The sequence below is a fragment of the Crotalus tigris genome, unplaced genomic scaffold (genome assembly GCF_016545835.1).
Source record: "Crotalus tigris isolate CLP2741 ecotype Arizona unplaced genomic scaffold, ASM1654583v1 scf7180000020339.70434, whole genome shotgun sequence".
Taxonomy (NCBI): Eukaryota; Metazoa; Chordata; class Lepidosauria; order Squamata; family Viperidae; genus Crotalus; species Crotalus tigris.
In genome coordinates, this window is record NW_024097973.1 from 51,439 (window position 1) to 70,434 (window position 18,996).

General features: G+C 39.3%; 1 long non-coding RNA gene across 1 annotated transcript; it reads right to left on the reverse strand.

Moving 5' to 3' along the window:
- Positions 1-1,184: 1,184 nt before the first annotated feature.
- On the reverse strand, positions 1,185-18,512 carry LOC120318631. Its single transcript, XR_005559549.1, has 3 exons — positions 18,457-18,512; positions 1,465-1,582; positions 1,185-1,312 (listed from the first exon to the last, which is right to left on the reverse strand). It is a non-coding gene; the product is annotated as an uncharacterized LOC120318631 (long non-coding RNA).
- Positions 18,513-18,996: the final 484 nt, after the last annotated feature.

Sequence of the window (18,996 nt, forward strand, 5' to 3'; positions counted from 1 at the left end):
TAAAAAATGCTGCATTAAAAGGCTAATAAAGAATGGATATATGTTAACTATTGGCCCTAGACCTACTCTGGTACTTACTATTTGTATTTTAATAATTATTTTCAGAGAAGTCTGATTCATAGTTGAGATTTTAACATTTTATAGGATATTTATGCCACAGGTTAAATATTTACATCCCCTTATAAATGTAGACATTGTAATGAAAGAGAAGTAGAAAGTGTGTGAATGAAAGTTGAGAGGGGGGAGGAATTGAATAGGTTCAGGCTTGTATGGATACTGGTTGTGCAAATTATGTTTTCACCTGTGTACATTGTTAGATCACACCCCTTTATTAGCATAGGTGTAATAGTGTCCACAATAGTATCCCTCACATGTTGGCTGTGTTTGTTTGTCTGCATCAGGTCCTATGTGACTCACCTCTGATAATGTGGTTTTATTGTGTAGTCTATTTATTTGTTTAGATGGTATCTAATCAATTTCATAACATCTGTTGGTCTGTCTATTTAACAAAAAGATTGGGCCAGGAAAGGATCCTCTCTCTCTCTCTTGCAGATTTCCTATTGCTACATCTTCATTTCCTTTATCAAGATCCAGGCTGTGCTGATATTAAGCCATTCTTATTCTAAGTTGTATCCAAGGCTATTTCACTTGAGAAAAAATAACCTTAAGAATTTTTCTTCTGCTCCTTTCCAAGATCTTAGTGAATAGCTTCAATCTGATTTTATACTATTTCTGCCGAAGAAACTACATTAGCTGGAAGACATCAGTGGCAAAGTAATCCCAAAGCAATAAATAAATAAACCAAAAGAGAAGAATGAGAGTGTGTGAAATTATAGCATAATATGTGGTTGAAGAGCAGGCAACACCCCCCTCCCTCCCTCCCTCCCTCTCCCCCTCCCTCCCTCCTTCCCTCCCTCTCTCTCCCCCTCCCTCGCTTCTTCCCTCTCCCTCCCCTCCCCTCCTCTCTCCCCCTCCTTCCCTCCCTCCCCCTCTCTCTCTCCCCTCCCTCTCTCCCTCCCTCTCTCTCTCCCTCCCTCCCCCTCCCTCCCTCTCTCCCTCCCTCTCTCTCTCTCTCCCTCCCCCCGCTCTCTCTCCCTCCCCTCTCTCCCTCTCTCCCTCCCTCCCTCTCTCTCCCTCCCTCCCTCTCTCTCCCTCCCCCCTCTCTCTCCACAAATGTTTTAGAGTTTGATGGGTAGCAATTTTATTTATATAAAGAAAGATAAAGCGATAGCAGGTGGCAATCTCAGGTCCTTGGCCATGTCTTGAAGATATCCATGGTCGTAGATGGAGATGGCATTATTTTCCCCTTTCCCTATACAAATGAGAAAAAAATAATAAGTTGATCAAAGTGAGTTTAAAGTAAATTCTTTGCTTTGCAAAGCTTTGCGAATGCAAACAATATCAGGCAGAGAATCACATTATGTACTGATCTGTAGTATCTCTATTGGAGGAGAGTTGTCTTACCTTCTACAGCACTTCAGTAGTGGCTCACAGCCCAGCTGACCAATTTCAGAAGTTGTAGGAGGACATTGGGCGACACGGCAGAATCCGCCTACCCGATGACACTGTCGTTGGGCATTCCCTATGAAAAGAAAAAGAGGAGACAGGTAAACGATGAGTAAAGATTCCTTAATATTTGAATATATTTTCCCTTCCAAGACACTACCTTCTTCTACAGAACTGCAGGATTCCTTTATCAATTTATATTTTTATTCATTTACAACATAAAAATATCAAAATAAAAAGCAAATAGTAAGGAACAACTATAGGGAAAGAGGAAAAGGGGAAATGTGGAAAGGGGGGGAGAAACAAAAGGTGTTGACTTCCGATTCCCTGTTGCAGTAAAATAAGGCATGAAAATCGAATCTCAACTTTTTGCATTTCTGTATTAGTATGAACTAGCCATTTCTCTATCAACAAATCAGTCTAATCAGTAAACCCCAAAATCATAGTATCATTTTTTTCCACCTCAAGCACAAAGTCCAGAAGCAGTTTCCAAGCAGAAACAATAATGCTTTTATTCTTTTCTTTTATCAAAACTGTCAGTTTAGCCAAATTCACTCAGTCAGCTTTCAGGCCCAAGGTGGGACTGGAACTCAGTACCCAGAGTTGTCGTGTTTTGCTCTAATCACTAGACCAAACTCTTTCTCCATTGTGCCTCCTTATTCAAACAAAACATATTTGGCTGAGAATTTGGTAAACCAATACTAAAGTGAAGCGTATCAAAAAAAAATAAAGTACAATAACAAAACCCCCAATAAAGTTATTTCAGGAATTGTGAATCAAAAGAAAAATTAATGGCATATTTATCCTTATCAAGATCCAGGCTGTGCTGATATTAAGTCATCAGACAAAATCATTCTTATTCTAAGTTGTATTTAAATGGTATTCAAAATGGTATTGAACTTGAGAAAAAATAATCTTAAGAATTTTTTTTCTGCTTCTTTCCAAGATCTTAGTGAAAAGCTTAAATCTGATTTTATACTATTTCTGCCCAAGCAACTACATTAGCTGGAAGACATCAGTGGCAAAGTAATCACTACAATAAATAAATAAACCAAAAGGGAAGAATGAGACTGTGTGAAATTATAGAATTATAGCACAAATTATGGCAAATTATAGCACAAGTTATAGCAAATTATAACACAAAGTCCAGAAGCAGTATCCAAGTACAAACAAAAGTACTTATATTCTTTTCTTTTATCAAAACTGTCAGTTTAGCCATCTCTGCTAACTCCATCAGCTTTTGTAACCGTTCATGCAAGATGGGAATGGAAGCATCCTTCCAAGAATTGCAGGATTCCTAGGACCACAGCAACTTTTCTCTGACCACACAGATCCATCTCTGCTGATCTCCTGCAGCAGCTCAAATAAATCAGCCATTAACCCAGGTTTGAAGTCTGACTCAAAGATGAATTAGCTGGTAAGCCTACATCTATTTCATATGAAGGATAGACCTTGCTGTGATATATTTCTCTCCAGTATTGCCATGGATCCTTGCTGAGTTACAGTGGCCAGTTGCATTGTGTGTTTTGGATGAAGACCTTGAGTGAGCTGAGAATTTGGTAAACCAATGTTAAAGTGAAGCAAATCAACAAAAATAAGCTATAACAACAAAACCCCCAATAAAGTTCTTTCAAGAATTGTGAATCAAAAGAAAAATCAATGGCATATTTTTCAAATCTTTGGAGGCTCATGTTGTCAATTGTCTATACTGTTCAAAGCTATTTCTGAAAAGTAAAACAAAAAGATGTTGAAGATTATCCTGCTTTCAGTGATGATCGTATTTGTTTAAAAAGGAGTGAGTTACCAATCCTTTGTAAATTATCAGTAATTTTGTTTCTTACCTGGTTCAGACAGGAATGCAAGGAAAAGAAATGCGAACAGCAGATAAAGGATCTTCATGCTGAGACTGGTTCTGCACCAAATCTTACTCCTGGGGCAGACATGGCTCTCTATTTATGGAGTTATAATGATTGCATCATATCACCTCAGTGCACTGTTGCAAAATAGTTCTTACCTAAGGCAACGGTGCATCTTCCTTGTATTGAAACTCTCCTGTTTGTTAGCTGTTACAAAAGCCCTGAGAAGAGCAGCAGACTTAGTTGAACATCTAACCTGCTATGGCTATAAAAGATGGGAGGCTCAGGACTTGCAGTGTCCGAATGGGTCAAAGAAAATTCCTTACTGAATTGCTGTCCAAACTCTACAGTCCACGATGATAATGCTCGGCCATGTTCACCAATGGCTGGACTTTGGGAAGAGCCCTTAGAACTAAGTGGTGGAAATCTGGGGTTGGCACTGCTATCATGGGCGACACATTTTTATGGGTGGGTTTTGGGAAAACAGCTGCTCTGCTTCCTGGTGGGTCTTTGTGGCACTCAGATGAAGCACAGACTGATTTGGCTTTCGTTGAAGTATTCCTCCCTCATCCAGGTGATTTCTATTTCTCTCAAGACAGAGAATATATGCAGAGTTGGAAATATCCCTGCAGTGTTAATTGAGGGTTAATAATAATAATGATAAAGTTGGAAGGGACCTTGGAGGTCATGTAGTCCAACCCCCTGCTCAGGCAGGAAACCCTATACCATTTCGGACAAATGGCTGTCCAGTCTCTTCTTAAAAACTTCCAGTGTTGGAGCATTCATCGCTTCTGGAGGCAGCTTGTTCCCCTGGTTAATTGTTCTCACTGTCAGGAAGTTTCTCCTTAGTTCTAGGTTGCTTCTCTCCTTGATTAGTTTCCATCCGTTGCTTCTTGTCCTGCCTCCAGGCGCTTTGGAGAATAGCTTGACTCCCTCTTCTTTGGGACAGCCCCTGAGATACTGGAACACTGCTATCACGTCCCCCCTCATCCTTCTCTTCGTTAAACTAGACATCCCCAATTGCAGCAACCGTTCCTTATATGTTTTAGCCTCCAGTCCCCTAATCATCTTTGTTGCTCTTCTCTGCACTCTTTCTAGTGTCTCAACATCTTTTTTACATTGTGGTGACCAAAACTGGAGGCAGAAGTCCAAGTGTGGCCTTACCACAGAAGACTAACTGAAATTGAGAAGGAGAACTGGGTTCCAAAAGCTGTGAGTGTTGGTTACATTGAATGTTTCCTGCTGCTTCAGTTACAAAGGATCTCATGGGGGGGGCATATTTTTTCATTACTTATCTCTACATTTCAGTGGTGAGAACAATATGGCTTTACACTTAGGCAAGAAAAAAGGAATGCACAGGTATAGAATAGGTGATACGTGGCTTAATAGCAGTAACTGTGAGAGTTTGGCTCCAGAGATTTTGGGTGCTCCATCACTGGAAGTTTTCAAGAATAATTTGGAAAGCCATTTGTCTGGAATGGTGTAGGGCTTTCCAGCTTCAGCATGGGATTGGACTAGCAGGACCCTGCCAACTCGGTTATTCTGTAAGTTCTGTTGGTTCTCAGGTGTCGCATCCAGTTGCCATGGTTGCTGTAGAGATTTAGAGATGGTTTCAGATTGAAGCACAAGCATTTTCCCATGCCCTGAATAACACAGTAACTTAAAATCTGTTTTCACAAAACAAAACACTCAGACTTAGTTACATATAAAATCATCCTAGTTTCACAAACTAAATATGACTTTTCAACATTTGCCTATTTTTCACCAACTTTTTCTCTTTTGTCTTTTTTTCTTCTCCCAATCTGTGATACAATTCCTCTGAGAAAGGATCCTTACAGTGAAGGATGAGAAGAATAGAAGAAAAAAACCCACTGAAAGATTTAACAATTTCTGTGTTAGATGCAGAAATATAATACAGAAAATGTTAAGTAATCAAGATGCAAAGAATTGTGGCAGTGAAAAAGCATCCTTGGAGGGTCTCTCAGGGAGTCAATATTGAGCCTGGTTGTTGGTGAGCAATGCATTGAAAGTTCCCGGCAATGAGTGGAAAAGGTGGTTGTTGAGCCACATCTCCTAAGCTTTGCCTTGAGGGCTGGAGCCAATTTCTGTGGACTCCCATCAAGTAGCCTTGATACAGGACCTGATAGAAGATGAACATGCAAAATTAGAAATCAATTAACCACAGGTGCACTAAAGAGTAGGAGACCAGTGAGACTGAAAATGGCAAAATTGGCAGCCCTAAAAAGAAAGGAAATTCATATTTAATAATGTGGTTCTTTGCCCAAGAGCCACAGAAAGCAGTTAATGAGGAAATTGTGGAAGCTGCATCAATAAAAGTGCCTTGAAACCTTGAAATAATGTCAAACTCTTGCTATTCCCCAAGAAACGGACAATTACTTTGTGTAATGAGTGGGTGCAGCAACGGTAATGTGGAAAGCACAGATGCAAACTGACTTGGTGTTTAGTAATCAAGTTAAGTAAGGTAGAGAATAATAAAATAAGTGGAGACTATGACTTAAATTTAGGTTTAAAAATAATTGAAGAACACTCCATGGTCCCTTCCATCCCATTTTTGTTCATTTGCTTGAGAGTGTGTTTGGGGCTCAATGGAGCCATGAGAAGTAGGATTGATATGTACCAAAACTGAAGAAAAAGGTGATGCCAATATGACATTTGGGTTGCATGTGCTGTTCAGAGGACCTGGATCCTAGTCTCATAATAATTATCTGATTTTAGAGGAGTCAGAGTCAAAAGTGATGGTTCTTGGAAAATGACAGCATTGCCCTATAGGGCTAATCGATGAGGAGGCAACAGAGCAAGTTCACACCTTTCCTTACCTGGGGGAATTTTCTCTGGGACTGGATCTGGGCTCCCTCAACATCAAAGGAGCTCACTTAGAAGGCACAAGTGAATGCACTGTTCATTTTTTTTTAAAAAAAAAACTCATAGGTATGCAGCTTCCTTAGACTGAATTATTAAATACAAAATATCACCGTTCTATTATGCACTTATATTGAGCTGAACTTTGGGCTTTAATTTATATCACTATTAGAAGAAATCAGATCACATATCTGAGAAGTATCTTGAGGGTGGATGAAAGGACTTCAACTGCTGCCCTCAGAGCAGAATTGGGAATTTATACAATTTAGAAAATTGGGGTATATAAATATTTTTATTAAAATTAATGGTATGGAAAATAATAACAATAGTAATAATAGTGATGATGATGATGATATTGGAAGGGACCTTGGAGGTCATCTAGTCCAACCCACTGCTCAGGCAGGAAACCCTATACCATTTCAGACAAATGGCTGTCCAATCTCTTCTTAAACACTTCCAGTGTTGGAGCATTCACAGCTTCTGGAGGAAGGTTGTTCCACTGGTTAATTAGTTAGTTAGTTTCCATCCGTTGCTTCTCATCCTGCCTTCAGGTCCTTTGGAGAAGAGCTTGACTCCCTCTTCTTTGGGGCAGCCCCTGAGATATTGGAACACTGTTATCATGTCACCCCTCGTCCTTCTCTTCGTTAAACTAATAAGAGTGCCCAAATGCTATTAGAACAAACAAGTTTCATTTAAAACATTCTTGATTTTATATTGGGAACTGTCATCTGCCTGTCTTTTTTGCCACTCGAGAAAAACCTAAAAAATGCTGCACAAAGAATCCAAGATGGTCAAAACAGAGAAAAGTAGGGCGTCTTCAGTAAGGCTGGCACACTGAAAGGCATCAGCTGCTACAAATGTACCTTCCAAGTATTGAGTTAAATCTACAAGTATACAATGAATATACTTGTATTTGTGGAGTTCCAGAAGTAGAAGATGTAGTACATCTCTTATTTTGAATGACAATTATTTAAGAAAGAGGGAGATCAATATCTTGGATTGCACTTTAGAGAAACAGTCTATTGGGATCAAGCTGGCAGGAATAGCCAACACTCCAGAAGACAGGCTTAGGATACAGGAGGATCTGGACAGACTTGAACACTGGGCACTATCTAACACAGGGATTCTCAACCTTTCTAATGCCGTGACCCCATAATACAGTTCCCCATGTTGTGGTGACCCCCAAGTGGGTGTGGCCACCAATAAGAGGGAGTAGGACAGCTAGGGAAAAGGGAAAAAAATGGTGGACAGCATGGTTTGGTGACCCCCGGGAAATGGTCATTCGACCCCAAATGGGGTCCCGACCCACAGGTTGAGAACGACTGATCTAACAGAATGAAATTCAGTGGTGAAAAAAGTAAGGTTCTACATTTAGGCAAGAAAAACCAAATGTACAGGTATAGTATCGGGGGTACCTTGCTCAATAGCAGTAATTGTGAGAGGGACCTCCGAGGCCTAGTGGTCAATCACTTAAATATGAGCCAGCAGTGTGCTGCAGCTGCCAAAAAGGCCAACACAGCGCTAGGCTGCATGAACAGAGGGATAGAATCAAGATCACGTGAAGTGTTAATACCACTTTACAAGGCCGTGGTAAGGCCACACTTGGAATACTACATCCAGTTTGGGTCACCACGATGTAAAAAAGATGTTGAGACTCTAGAAAGAGTACAGAGAAGAGCAACAAAGAGGATTAGGGGACTGGAGGCTAAAACACATAAGGAACGGTTGCTAGAATTGGGCATGTCTAGTTTAACGAAGAGAAGGATGAGGGGGGACATGATAGCAGTGTTCCAATATCTCAGGGGCTGCCATAAAGAAGAGGGAATTAAGCTATTTTCCAAAGCACCTGAAGGCAGGACAAGAAGCAACGGGTGGAAACTAATCAAGGAGAGAAGCAACCTAGAACTAAGGAGAAACTTCCTGACAGTGAGAACAATTAATCAGTGGAACAACCTGCCTCCAGAAGCAGTAAATGCTCCAACACTGGAAGATTTTAAGAAGAGACTGGACAGCCATTTGTCCGAAATGGTGTAGGGTTTCCTGCCTGAGCAGGGGGTTGGACTAGATGACCTCCAAGGTCCCTTCCAACTTTACTACTATTACTATTACTATAAAAAAAGAAGAACAACAAACAACAATATAAAATCGAAAGAAGAACTATCTGATGCTGCAAACTCCCTTCTCTGAGGTAATCCACCAGATTCTTATCCTGCACTGACCTTACCCTATCCCAAATGGTTGGGAGAAGTAGCAAGTCTCCAGATGTTTAAGAGGATGGGGGACTTATTCATTTTCAAGGGGGAGTAAGTCCAATAGGGCAGGAACTGCAGCAGAAAAGGCAGGCTTCTGATGATCCATAAAGTGGGAATCTTTTAGGGAATGGATTGTTTGCATGCCAATTATATCTGCTCTGGTGGGACAAGCAGATATCCTCAAGCAGAGAAAACCCTGCAGATGCCCTGGTTCTGTCTCATGGAGGGTTTGAAAGATGAATTTAATTGCACCTGGAAAGAAACTGGGATTCTGTGGAGCCTGCACAGCAGGGGTGTCCTATAGAAGAACACACGGAAACTCAACACTGCATGCCTTTGCATTCTGGACCATTTTATAAATTCCAAGTGGTTTTCAAGAGCAACCCTATGAGTATGGGATAAAAAGATAGAAACAGAAAACTGATGGCAGAAAAAGACCTAGTGCTGCATCGATTCTGCCCTTTGAGTTTTTTGTTTTCTTACTTATTTAATATTTCAATTCATTTTTTTCAAAAAAAATTCAGATGATGGACATATGTTTATCCCAAAAAGGTTTAAACTCAGTTACTGATGAGTGACCCACCAACCATGCTCTCAATACACTGCTCCAAAAATACTGGACAGAGGATAAATTTGTCTAACATGGTTGGATCCATGAAGAACCACTTGAGAAGGGTTGCAACACTGACTATTTCAGGACAGGTTGTACAGTCCCCTTCACAAAAACACCATTGACTATCCTGAAATTGAGAGCGTCTCCTAACTATTAGGCCTTCTAGAAATTCCTTCAAATGTGATACTTTCAATGGTCCTGGGGATCTCCTGGTAACAGGGCCCCGTGTGCTGGTTTCATGGTAGGTAGCATCTTGATGTATTCCTCTCTTGCTCTCTTAGCATTTATACCTCAATGTTTTAATTTTTATGATTGGTTTAATTGTATCCCACCAAGAGTCACTTTGTGTGACATAGCCATATAAACCTGATAAATAAATTTGAAAAAACATCTTAACGAAGATTAATTCATAAATAAATTCAACAACAGGAACTGAGTGTGTTATTTCTATTTTTACCCTGTAAAAATGAGAAGGTGAAGCAATATGTTTCCATATTCTCTCAATTTGGCAAAATTTTAAAGAGAATGAATTCAACATTGGTATCAAAGGATATTTAGTAGATTGGTCTTTTATTAGTTCTCTGTTTCCTCCTTCTTTCTGTTCATTTTAATCCCAACACTGCATGTTAGAATTTTTTTCCTTTCAGGAGCACAACTATATTGCATTTGGGGGGGGGAGTGTTATATCTTACTACAGTATTTAACAAGAAAGAAATTTGGAAAGATAAGAAAAGGTGGAAAGGAAATATCTACTTGATGACTTTATGCTGACTCCTGTCTTTGGGTTTCATTGTTCCTTTAACCCAACATCTCTCCCTCTATTGTTCCTCCCAATTAGATATCTCAGCTTATAAGGATAAATGATCTTACTAAAGATTAACTGATTAAATGAATGATTGATCGATGCATCTATCAGTTTGTAATGTAAAGTCGGTTTAGGCAGGGCTTTTTTTCTCATAGAGCGCCCAGAATGGAGTTCTGGCACCATTTTTGGATGGAATCTTGTAGGGTAGGCAAGGCGGGTTGTATGATGTGTATGAGTTCTGGCACCTCTTTTTTTGGGGAAAAAAGCACTGGGTTTAGGTAAACAAAACCCATTGATCAAAAATTATTCCTCAAGTTACAAAGAATACACATATTTCTAAGAAAGATAAATATGGACAGAAACATCCAAACTGGGAAATGAAAGAGAGATTTTCCATGCAATGCACAATATCCTTTTTCTTACCTTATCCTTCAAGATATTTTTCTTATATATCCCATTTAGGGAAGAAATTGGACACCATTAAAATTGAGAACTAAACAATCAAACTTACATGTGTCTTTAACTTGCATATTGATCAAAGTTTCCCTGTGGTGTCACCCACCTTCCTGAGTGGAGATGGTCCCCTCTGGACAAGGAATGCAGTCGTAGCAGCAAACTGGCTCTCCTTCTCGAGCCTGCTTGACAAATCCAGGATGGCATTTTTCCACACATTTAGACTGAGGCAGAGACTGAGCAGAAAAAGAAGAAATGCCACAGAAAATATGTTAGGACTCACCATCCATGTAAGATGGAGGTAGACATGAACATCAGCCAAGTCATCTCTGGGCTTCACGTAGACAAATATAAAATCTCTGACCACTTCCAAATGGTTGCAGGAGAGACAATTGCAGGCAGATGCCTCATTCAGTCCCTCTCTTTTTCTTCTGACATATCAGATTACAAAAAAAATACCTTTCTACTTAACAAAGTCTGAGGGATGAAATTGAGAAAAGATTTAAGCATTAACTGACAACCGGTGGGTTCCTCCTCATAGTGGAATTAGCATGCATTCCTCCAGTCTTCATACATGCTGGATTTTAAAATAAGATATCCAAACATACTAATTTTGGAGTGACGTTTATCATAAAAGATTCATTTTTTATTCCATTAGATTTATTGAAATAGAATAAAACCATGATCAAGAAAAGATCTTCTGACCAGCAGAATCTGGAAAGGTTTCTTCTCGAGTGCATAAAACTTTGCAAAGCTGCTTCCCTTTGAACATGGTCCAAAATTATCTCGCAGTTAAGATAAAAAGGAAAATTCTTTACAAATAAGGGCTGTCAACCCTAAAGATGAACTTTATTTGTATATAAATATGTTCGGTTTATATGGCTGCCATGCTGGTGAACTAAAACTAAAATCGACTGACTAGTTTCTAAAACTATAGTGAGGTGAGATGGAGGTGAGGTCATGAGAACGTGTCCCTCAAAAAGGGTGAGTCATGGATCACGTGATGCACCACATGGGTCATGAGTGTGAGCCTTATGTGTGAAAGGGATATTCAACACACGGTATCCAACACAAGGTCCTTTCTGTTGAGAGAATACAATTAGGTGACACAATCTGACAGGGAAATACACACTCATATTTATTATTAGTTTGATCTGTAGCCTCGCAGTGTGTCCTAAGGCAGCTAACAATGAAGATAAACAATTGCATTCAAGGGATTTTCAGATGAAGTGCACTCTTACAAGCCAATGACCAAATCTAAGTAATATTTCTCTCTAAATTGTTCCTTTTTATTTCTGATTTTTTTTCCACCAAAGTGATGCTTCAGTACTTCAGTAAGCCAATCTTTTGGATGACAAAGTTGTCGGCTAGGTTGGTTTTGCATGGATTTTTATTATTTTATTTGAGACAATACTGATATTGACAATAGATGTACCATTTAAACAATGGAAAAAAAGTTTTTTATAGAAGGACACATCCAAACAGTTTTTCATTATATACAGCAATACTTTGCAGGGGCCAAGTGTACCTGTGTGTACCTCAAGGTCCAGTCCACCATCCAAGTACTAATCAAAGTCAACTCTACGTAGCATCTCTAGTCAGTCAGGATTAAAGCTAAACAAGTTGACATGCCATCATTTCACCTTCAGAAGACACAGGATTTTTAATCTGAAAGAATGCTAAGGGTTGCGGGCTGGGCTGGGCTGGGCTAGGATTGGATTGGATTTCATTTTATGTCCTTTTTTAAAAGTTTTGGGTAATCAACTTGCTGTCCCATAGTTTTTCATAAAACCCATTTTAAAAAACCAAACAAATGCAGCTTCCTCTGGGCCACGTTTGAACACGTTATGGTGTTCTCCTCATATTCTCTGCATTACAGTGTGAATAATCAGGGATCAAATTCAAACAGCTTTGTGAGAGATTTAGAGGAGAAGCGTGAGACTTATCAAACTGCCTTCTTCTGAGAGAGAAGCACCACAAATTCCTTTCAGTATTTCAGAAGAGGTTAGCTTCGTTGATTTAAAAATACCTCTGAGGGATTACAGGGTGGAAGCAGGATACGTGAAAAGTCCTCATGAAGCTTTGCTTCACTTTCCATGTGGCAAGTTCACTGAGATAACTGAAACTAAAATGTTCCTTCTCTCAAGCCTAACTCTTCGTCCCAGACAACAAAATGCCATAAGTATGAATAAATAAAAGCCCTGGTCAATTCAAATGTCCTTCTAACAACTGCTAAATAGTATCAACTTCTTCACACAGAAATTTAGGCAGCTTCTTTTCAAACAGTGTTCCTCAATTATTTTCAAACCTAAATTTAAGTCATAGTCCCCACTTATTTTTTTTATTCTTTACCTCATTTAACTTGATTACTAAACACCAAGTCAGTTGGCATCTGTGCTTTCCTCATTACCGTTGCTGCACCCACTCACTGATTTCCTCATTAACTGCTTTCTGTGGTTCTTGGGCAAAGAACCACATTATTAAATATGAATTTCCTTTCTTTTTAGGGCTGCCAATTTTGCCATTTTCAGTCTCACTGGTCTCCTACTCTTTAGAGCAGCTGTGGTTAATTCATTGTAAGGAGTTTGGAAGATTCAACTCAATACTTGGAAGGTACATTTGTAGCAGCTGATGCCTTTCAGTGTGCCAGCCTTACTGAAGACGCCCTACTTTTCTCTATTTTAACCATCTTGGATTCTTTGTGCAGCATTTTTTAGGTTTTTCTCGAGTGGCAAAAAAGACAGGCAGATGACAGTTCCCAATATAAAATGAAGAATGTTTTAAATGAAATTTGTTTGTTCTAATAGCATTTGGGCACTCTTATTAGTTTAACGAAGAGAAGGACGAGGGGTGACATGATAACAGTGTTTAAATATCTCAGGGGCTGCTCCAAAGAAGAGGGAGTCAAGCTATTCTCCTAAGGACCTGAAGGCAGGATGAGAAGCAACGGATGGAAACTAACTAACTAATGAACCAGTGGAACAACCTGCCTCCAGAAGCTGTGAATGCTCCAACACTGGAAGTGTTTAAGAAGAGATTGGACAGCCATTTGTCTGAAATGGTATAGGGTTTCCTGCCTGAGCAGGGGGTTGGACTAGATGACCTCCAAGGTCCCTTCCAATATCATCATCATCATCATCCCTATTATTACTATTATTATTTTCCATACCATTAATTTTAATAAAAATATTTATATACCCCAATTTTATAAATTGTATAAATTCCCAATTCTGCTCTGAGGGCAGCAGTTGAAGTCCTTTCATCCACCCTCAAGATACTTCTCAGATATGTGATCTGATTTCTTCTAATAGTGATATAAATTAAATCCCAAAGTTCAGCTCAATATAAGTGCATAATAGAACGGTGATATTTTGTATTTAATAATTCAGTCTAAGGAAGTTGCATACCTATGATTTTTTTTTAATAAAAAAAATGAACAGTGCATTCACTTGTGCCTTCTGAGTGAGCTCCTTTGATGTTGAGGGAGCCCAGATCCAGTCCCAGAGAAAATTCCCCCAGGTGAGGAAAGGTGTGAACTTGCTCTGTTGCCTCCTCATCGATTAGCCCTATAGGGCAATGCTGTCATTTCCCAAAGACCATCACTTTTGACTTTGACTCATCTAAAATCAGATAATTATTATGAGAATAGGATCCAAGTCCTCTTAACAGCACATGCAACCCAAATGTCATATTGGCATCACCTTTTTCTTCAGTTTTGGTACATATCAATCCTACTTCTCATGGCTCCATTGAGCTCCAAACACACTCTCAAGCAAATGAACAAAAATGGGATGGAAGGGACCATGGAGTGTTCCTCAATTATTTTTAAACCTAAATTTAAGTCCTAGTCTCCACTTATTTTATTATTCTCTACCTTACTTAACTTGATTACTAAACACCAAGTCAGTTTGCATCTGTGCTTTCCTCATTACCGTTGCTGCACCCACTCATTACACAAAGTAATTGTCCGTTTCTTGGGGAATAGCAGGAGTTTGACATTATTTCAAGGTTTCAAGGCACTTTTATTGATGCAGCTCCCACAATTTCCTCATTAACTGCTTTCTGTGGTTCTTGGGCAAAGAACCACATTATTAAATATGAATTTCCTTTCTTCTTAGGGCTGCCAATTTTGCCATTTTCAGTCTCACTGGTCTCCTACTCTTTAGTCCACCTGTGGTTAATTGATTTCTAATTTTGCATGTTCATCTTCTATCAGGTCCTGTATCAAGGCTATTTGATGGGAGTCCACAGAAATTGGCTCCAGCCCTCAAGGCAAGGCTTAGTAGATGTGGCTCAACAACCACCTTTTCCACTCATTGCTGGGAACTTTCAACCCATTGCTCACCAACAACCAGGCTCAATATTGACTCCCTGAGAGACCCTCCAAGGATGCTTTTTCACTGCAACAATTCTTTGCATCTTGATTACTTAACATTTTCTGTATTATATTTCTGCATCTAACACAGAAATTGTTAAATCTTTCAGTGGGTTTTTTTTCTATTCTTCTCATCCTTCAGTGTAAGGATCCTTTCTCAGAGCAATTGTATCACAGATTGGGAGAAGAAAAAAAGACAAAAGAGAAAAAGATGGTGAAAAATAGGCAAATGTTGAAAAGTCATATTTAGTTTGTGAAACTAGGATGATTTTATATGTAACTAAGTCTGAGTGTTTTGTTTTGTGAAAACAGATTTTAAGTTACTGTGTTATTCAGGGCATGGGAAAAAGGTTGTGCTTCACTTTGAAATCCTCTCTAAATCTCTACAGCATCCATGGCAACTGGATGCGACACCTGAGAACCAACAGAACTTACAGAATAACCGACTTGGCAGGGACCTGCTAGTCCAATCCCATGCTGAAGCAGGAAAGCCCTACCATTCCAGACAAATGGCTTTCCAAATTATTCTTAAAAACCTCCAGTGATGGAGCACCCAAAACCTCTGGAGCCAAAATCTCACAGTTACTCCTATTGAGCCACATATCACCTATTCTATACCTGTGCATTCATTTTTTCTTGCCTAAGTGTAAAGCCATATTCTCACCACTGAAATTTAGAGATAAGTAATAAAAAAATATGGCCCCCATGAGATCCTTTGTAACTGAAGCAGCAGGAAACATTCAATGTAACCAACACTCACAGCTTTTGGAACCCAGTTCTCCTTCTCAATTTCAGTTGATCTTCTGTGTCCCACAGGACTCCTAATAAGGAGTGGTAAGGCCACACTTGGACTTCTGCCTCCAGTTTTGGTCACCACAATGTAAAAAAGATGTTGAGACTCTAGAAAGAGTGCAGAGAAGAGCAACAAAGATGCTTAGGGGACTGGAGGCTAAAACATATAAGGAACGGTTGCTGCAATTGGGTATGTCTAGTTTAATGAAGAGAAGGATGAGGGGGGATGTGATAGCAGCGTTCCAGTACCTCAGGGGCTGCAGGACAAGAAGAAATGGATGGAAACTCATCAAGGAGAGAAGCAACCTGGAACTAAGGAGAAACTTTCTGACAGTGAGAACAATTAACCAGTGGAACAACCTGCCTCCAGAAGTGGTGAATACGCTCCAACATTGGAAGTTTTTAAGAAGTGACTGGACAGCCATTTGTCCGAAATGGTATAGGGTTCCCTACCTGAGCAGGGGGTTGGACTAGATGACCTCCAAGGTCCCTTCCAACTTTATCATTATTATTATTATTAACCCTTAACTAAGACTGAAGGGATATCTCGAACTCTGCATATATTCTCTGTCTTCAGAGAAATAGAAATCACCTGGATGAGGGAGGAATACTTCAACGAAAGCCAAATCAGTCTGTGCTTCATCTGAGTGCCACAAAGACCCACCAGGAAGCAGAGCAGCTGTTTTCCCAAAACCCACCCATAAAAATGTGTCGCCCATGATAGCAGTGCCAACCCCAGATTTCCACCACTTAGTTCTAAGGGCTTTTCCCAAAGTCCAGCCATTGGTGAACATGGCCGAGCATTATCATCATGGACTGTAGAGTTTGGGCAGCAATTCAGTAAGGAATTTTCTTGCAAGTCCTGAGCCTCCCATCTTTTATAGCCATAGCAGGTTAGATGTTCAACTAAGTCTGCTGCTCTTCTCAGGGCTTTTGTAACAGCTAACAAACAGGAGTGTTTCAATACAAGGAAGATGCACCGTTGCCTTATGTAAGAACTATTTTGCAACAGTTCACTGAGGTGATATGATGCAATCATTATAACTCCATAAATAGAGAGCAACCTCTGCCCCAGGAGTAAGATTTGGTCCAGAACCAGTCTCAGCATGAAGATCCTTTATCTGCTGTTCACATTTCTTTTCCTTGCATTCCTGTCTGAACCAGGTAAGAAACAAAATTACTGATAATTTACAAAGGATTGGTAACTCACTCCTTTTTAAACAAATACGATCTTCACTGAAAGCAGGATAATCTTCAACATCTTTTTGTTTTACTTTACAGAAATAGCTTTGAACAGTATAGACTATTGAGAACATGAGCCTCCAAATATTTGAAAAATATGCCATTGATTTTTCTTTTGATTCACAATTCTTGAAAGAACTTTATTGGGGTTTTTGTTATTATAGCTTATTTTTGTTGATTTGCTTCACTTTAACATTGGTTTACCAAATTCTCAGCTCACTCAAGGTCTTCATCCAAAACACACAATGCAACTGGCCACTGTAACTCAGCAAGGATCCATGGCAATACTGGAGAGAAATATATCACAGTAAGGTCTATCCTTCATATGAAATAGAATTATTTCTTCCCTCCTACATTAATAGATGTAGGCTTACCAGCTATTTCATCTTTGAGTCAGACTTCAAACCTGGGTTAATGGCTGATTTATTTGAGCTGCTGCAGGAGATCAGCAGAGATGGATCTGTGTGGTCAGAGAAAACTTGCTGTAGTCCTAGGAATCCTGCAATTCTTGGAAGGATGTTCCATTCCCATCTTGGATGAACGGTTACAAAAGCTGATGGAGTTAGCAGAGATGGCTAAACTGACAGCTTTGATAAAAGAAAAGAATATAAGTACTTTTGTTTGTACTTGGATACTGCTTCTGGACTTTGTGCTATAATTTGCTATAATTTGTGCTACAATTTGCTATAATTTGTGCTATAATTCTATAATTTCACACAGTCTCATTCTTCCCTTTTGGTTTATTTATTTATTGTAGTGATTACTTTGCCACTGATGTCTTCCAGCTAATGTAGTTGCTTGGGCAGAAATAGTATAAAATCAGATTTAAGCTTTTCACTAAGATCTTGGAAAGAAGCAGAAAAAAAATTCTTAAGATTATTTTTTGTCAAGTTAAATACCATTTTGATACCATTTAAATACACCTTAGAATAAGAATGACTTTGTCTGATGACTTAATATCAGCACAACCTGGAACTTGATAAAGATAAATATGCCATTGATTTTTCTTTTGATTCACAATTCCTGAAATAACTTTATTGGGGGTTTTGTTATTGTAGCTTATTTTTTTTTTGAGTACACTTCACTTTAATATTGGTTTACCAAATTCTCAGCCAAATATATCTTGTTTGAATAAGGAGGCACAATGGAGAAACAGTTTGGTCTAGTGATTAGAGCAAAACACGACAACTCTGGGTACTGAGTTCTAGTCCCACCTTGGGCCTGAAAACTGACTGAGTGAATTTGGCTAAACTGACAGTTTTGATAAAAGAAAGGAATATAAGTACTATTGTTTCTGCTTGGAAACTGCTTCTGGCCTTTGTGCTTGAGGTGGAAAAAATGATACTATGATTTTGGGGTTTACTGATTAGACTGATTTGTTGATAGAGAAATGGCTAGTTCATACTAATACAGAAATGCAAAAAGTTGAGATTTGATTTTCATGCCTTATTTTATTGCAACAGGGAATCGGAAGTCAACGCCTTTTGTTTCTTCCCCCCCTTTCCACATTTCCTCTTTCCCTATTGTTGTTCCTTACTATTTGCTTTTTATTTTGATATTTTTATGTTATAAATGAATAAGAATATAAATTGATAAAGGAATCCTGCAGTTCTGTAGAAGGAGGTAGTGTCTTGGAAGGGAAAATATATTTAAATATTAAGGAATATTTACTCATCGTTTACCTGTCTCCTCTTTTCCTTTTCATAGGGAATGCCCAACGACGGTGTCTTCGTCGAGGAGCACGCTGCTTTCCCAAAGGATGTCCTCCGAGATATTTTAACCTTGGGCAGGTGGACTGTGGGCCGCAACAGAAGTGCTGTATACGGTAAGAAAACTCTCCTCCAATAGAGATACTACAGAGTACATAATGAGATTCTCTGCCTGATATTGTTTGCATTCACAAAGCTTTGCAAAGGAAAGAATTTACTTTAAACTCACTTTGATCAACTTATTATTTTTCTCATTTGTATAGGAGAGGTGGAAAATAATGCCATCTCCATCTACGACCATGGATATCTTCAAGATATGGCCAATGACCTGAGATTGCCGCCTGCTATCGCTTTATCTTTCTTTATCTAAATAAAATTGCTACCTATCAAACTCTAAAACATTTGTGGAGAGAGAGAGAGAGAGGGAGGGAGGGAGGGAGAGGGAGGGAGGGAGGGGAAGAGAGAAACTGGGAGGAAAGGAGGGAGGGGGAGAGAGAGGGAAGGAGGGAGGGA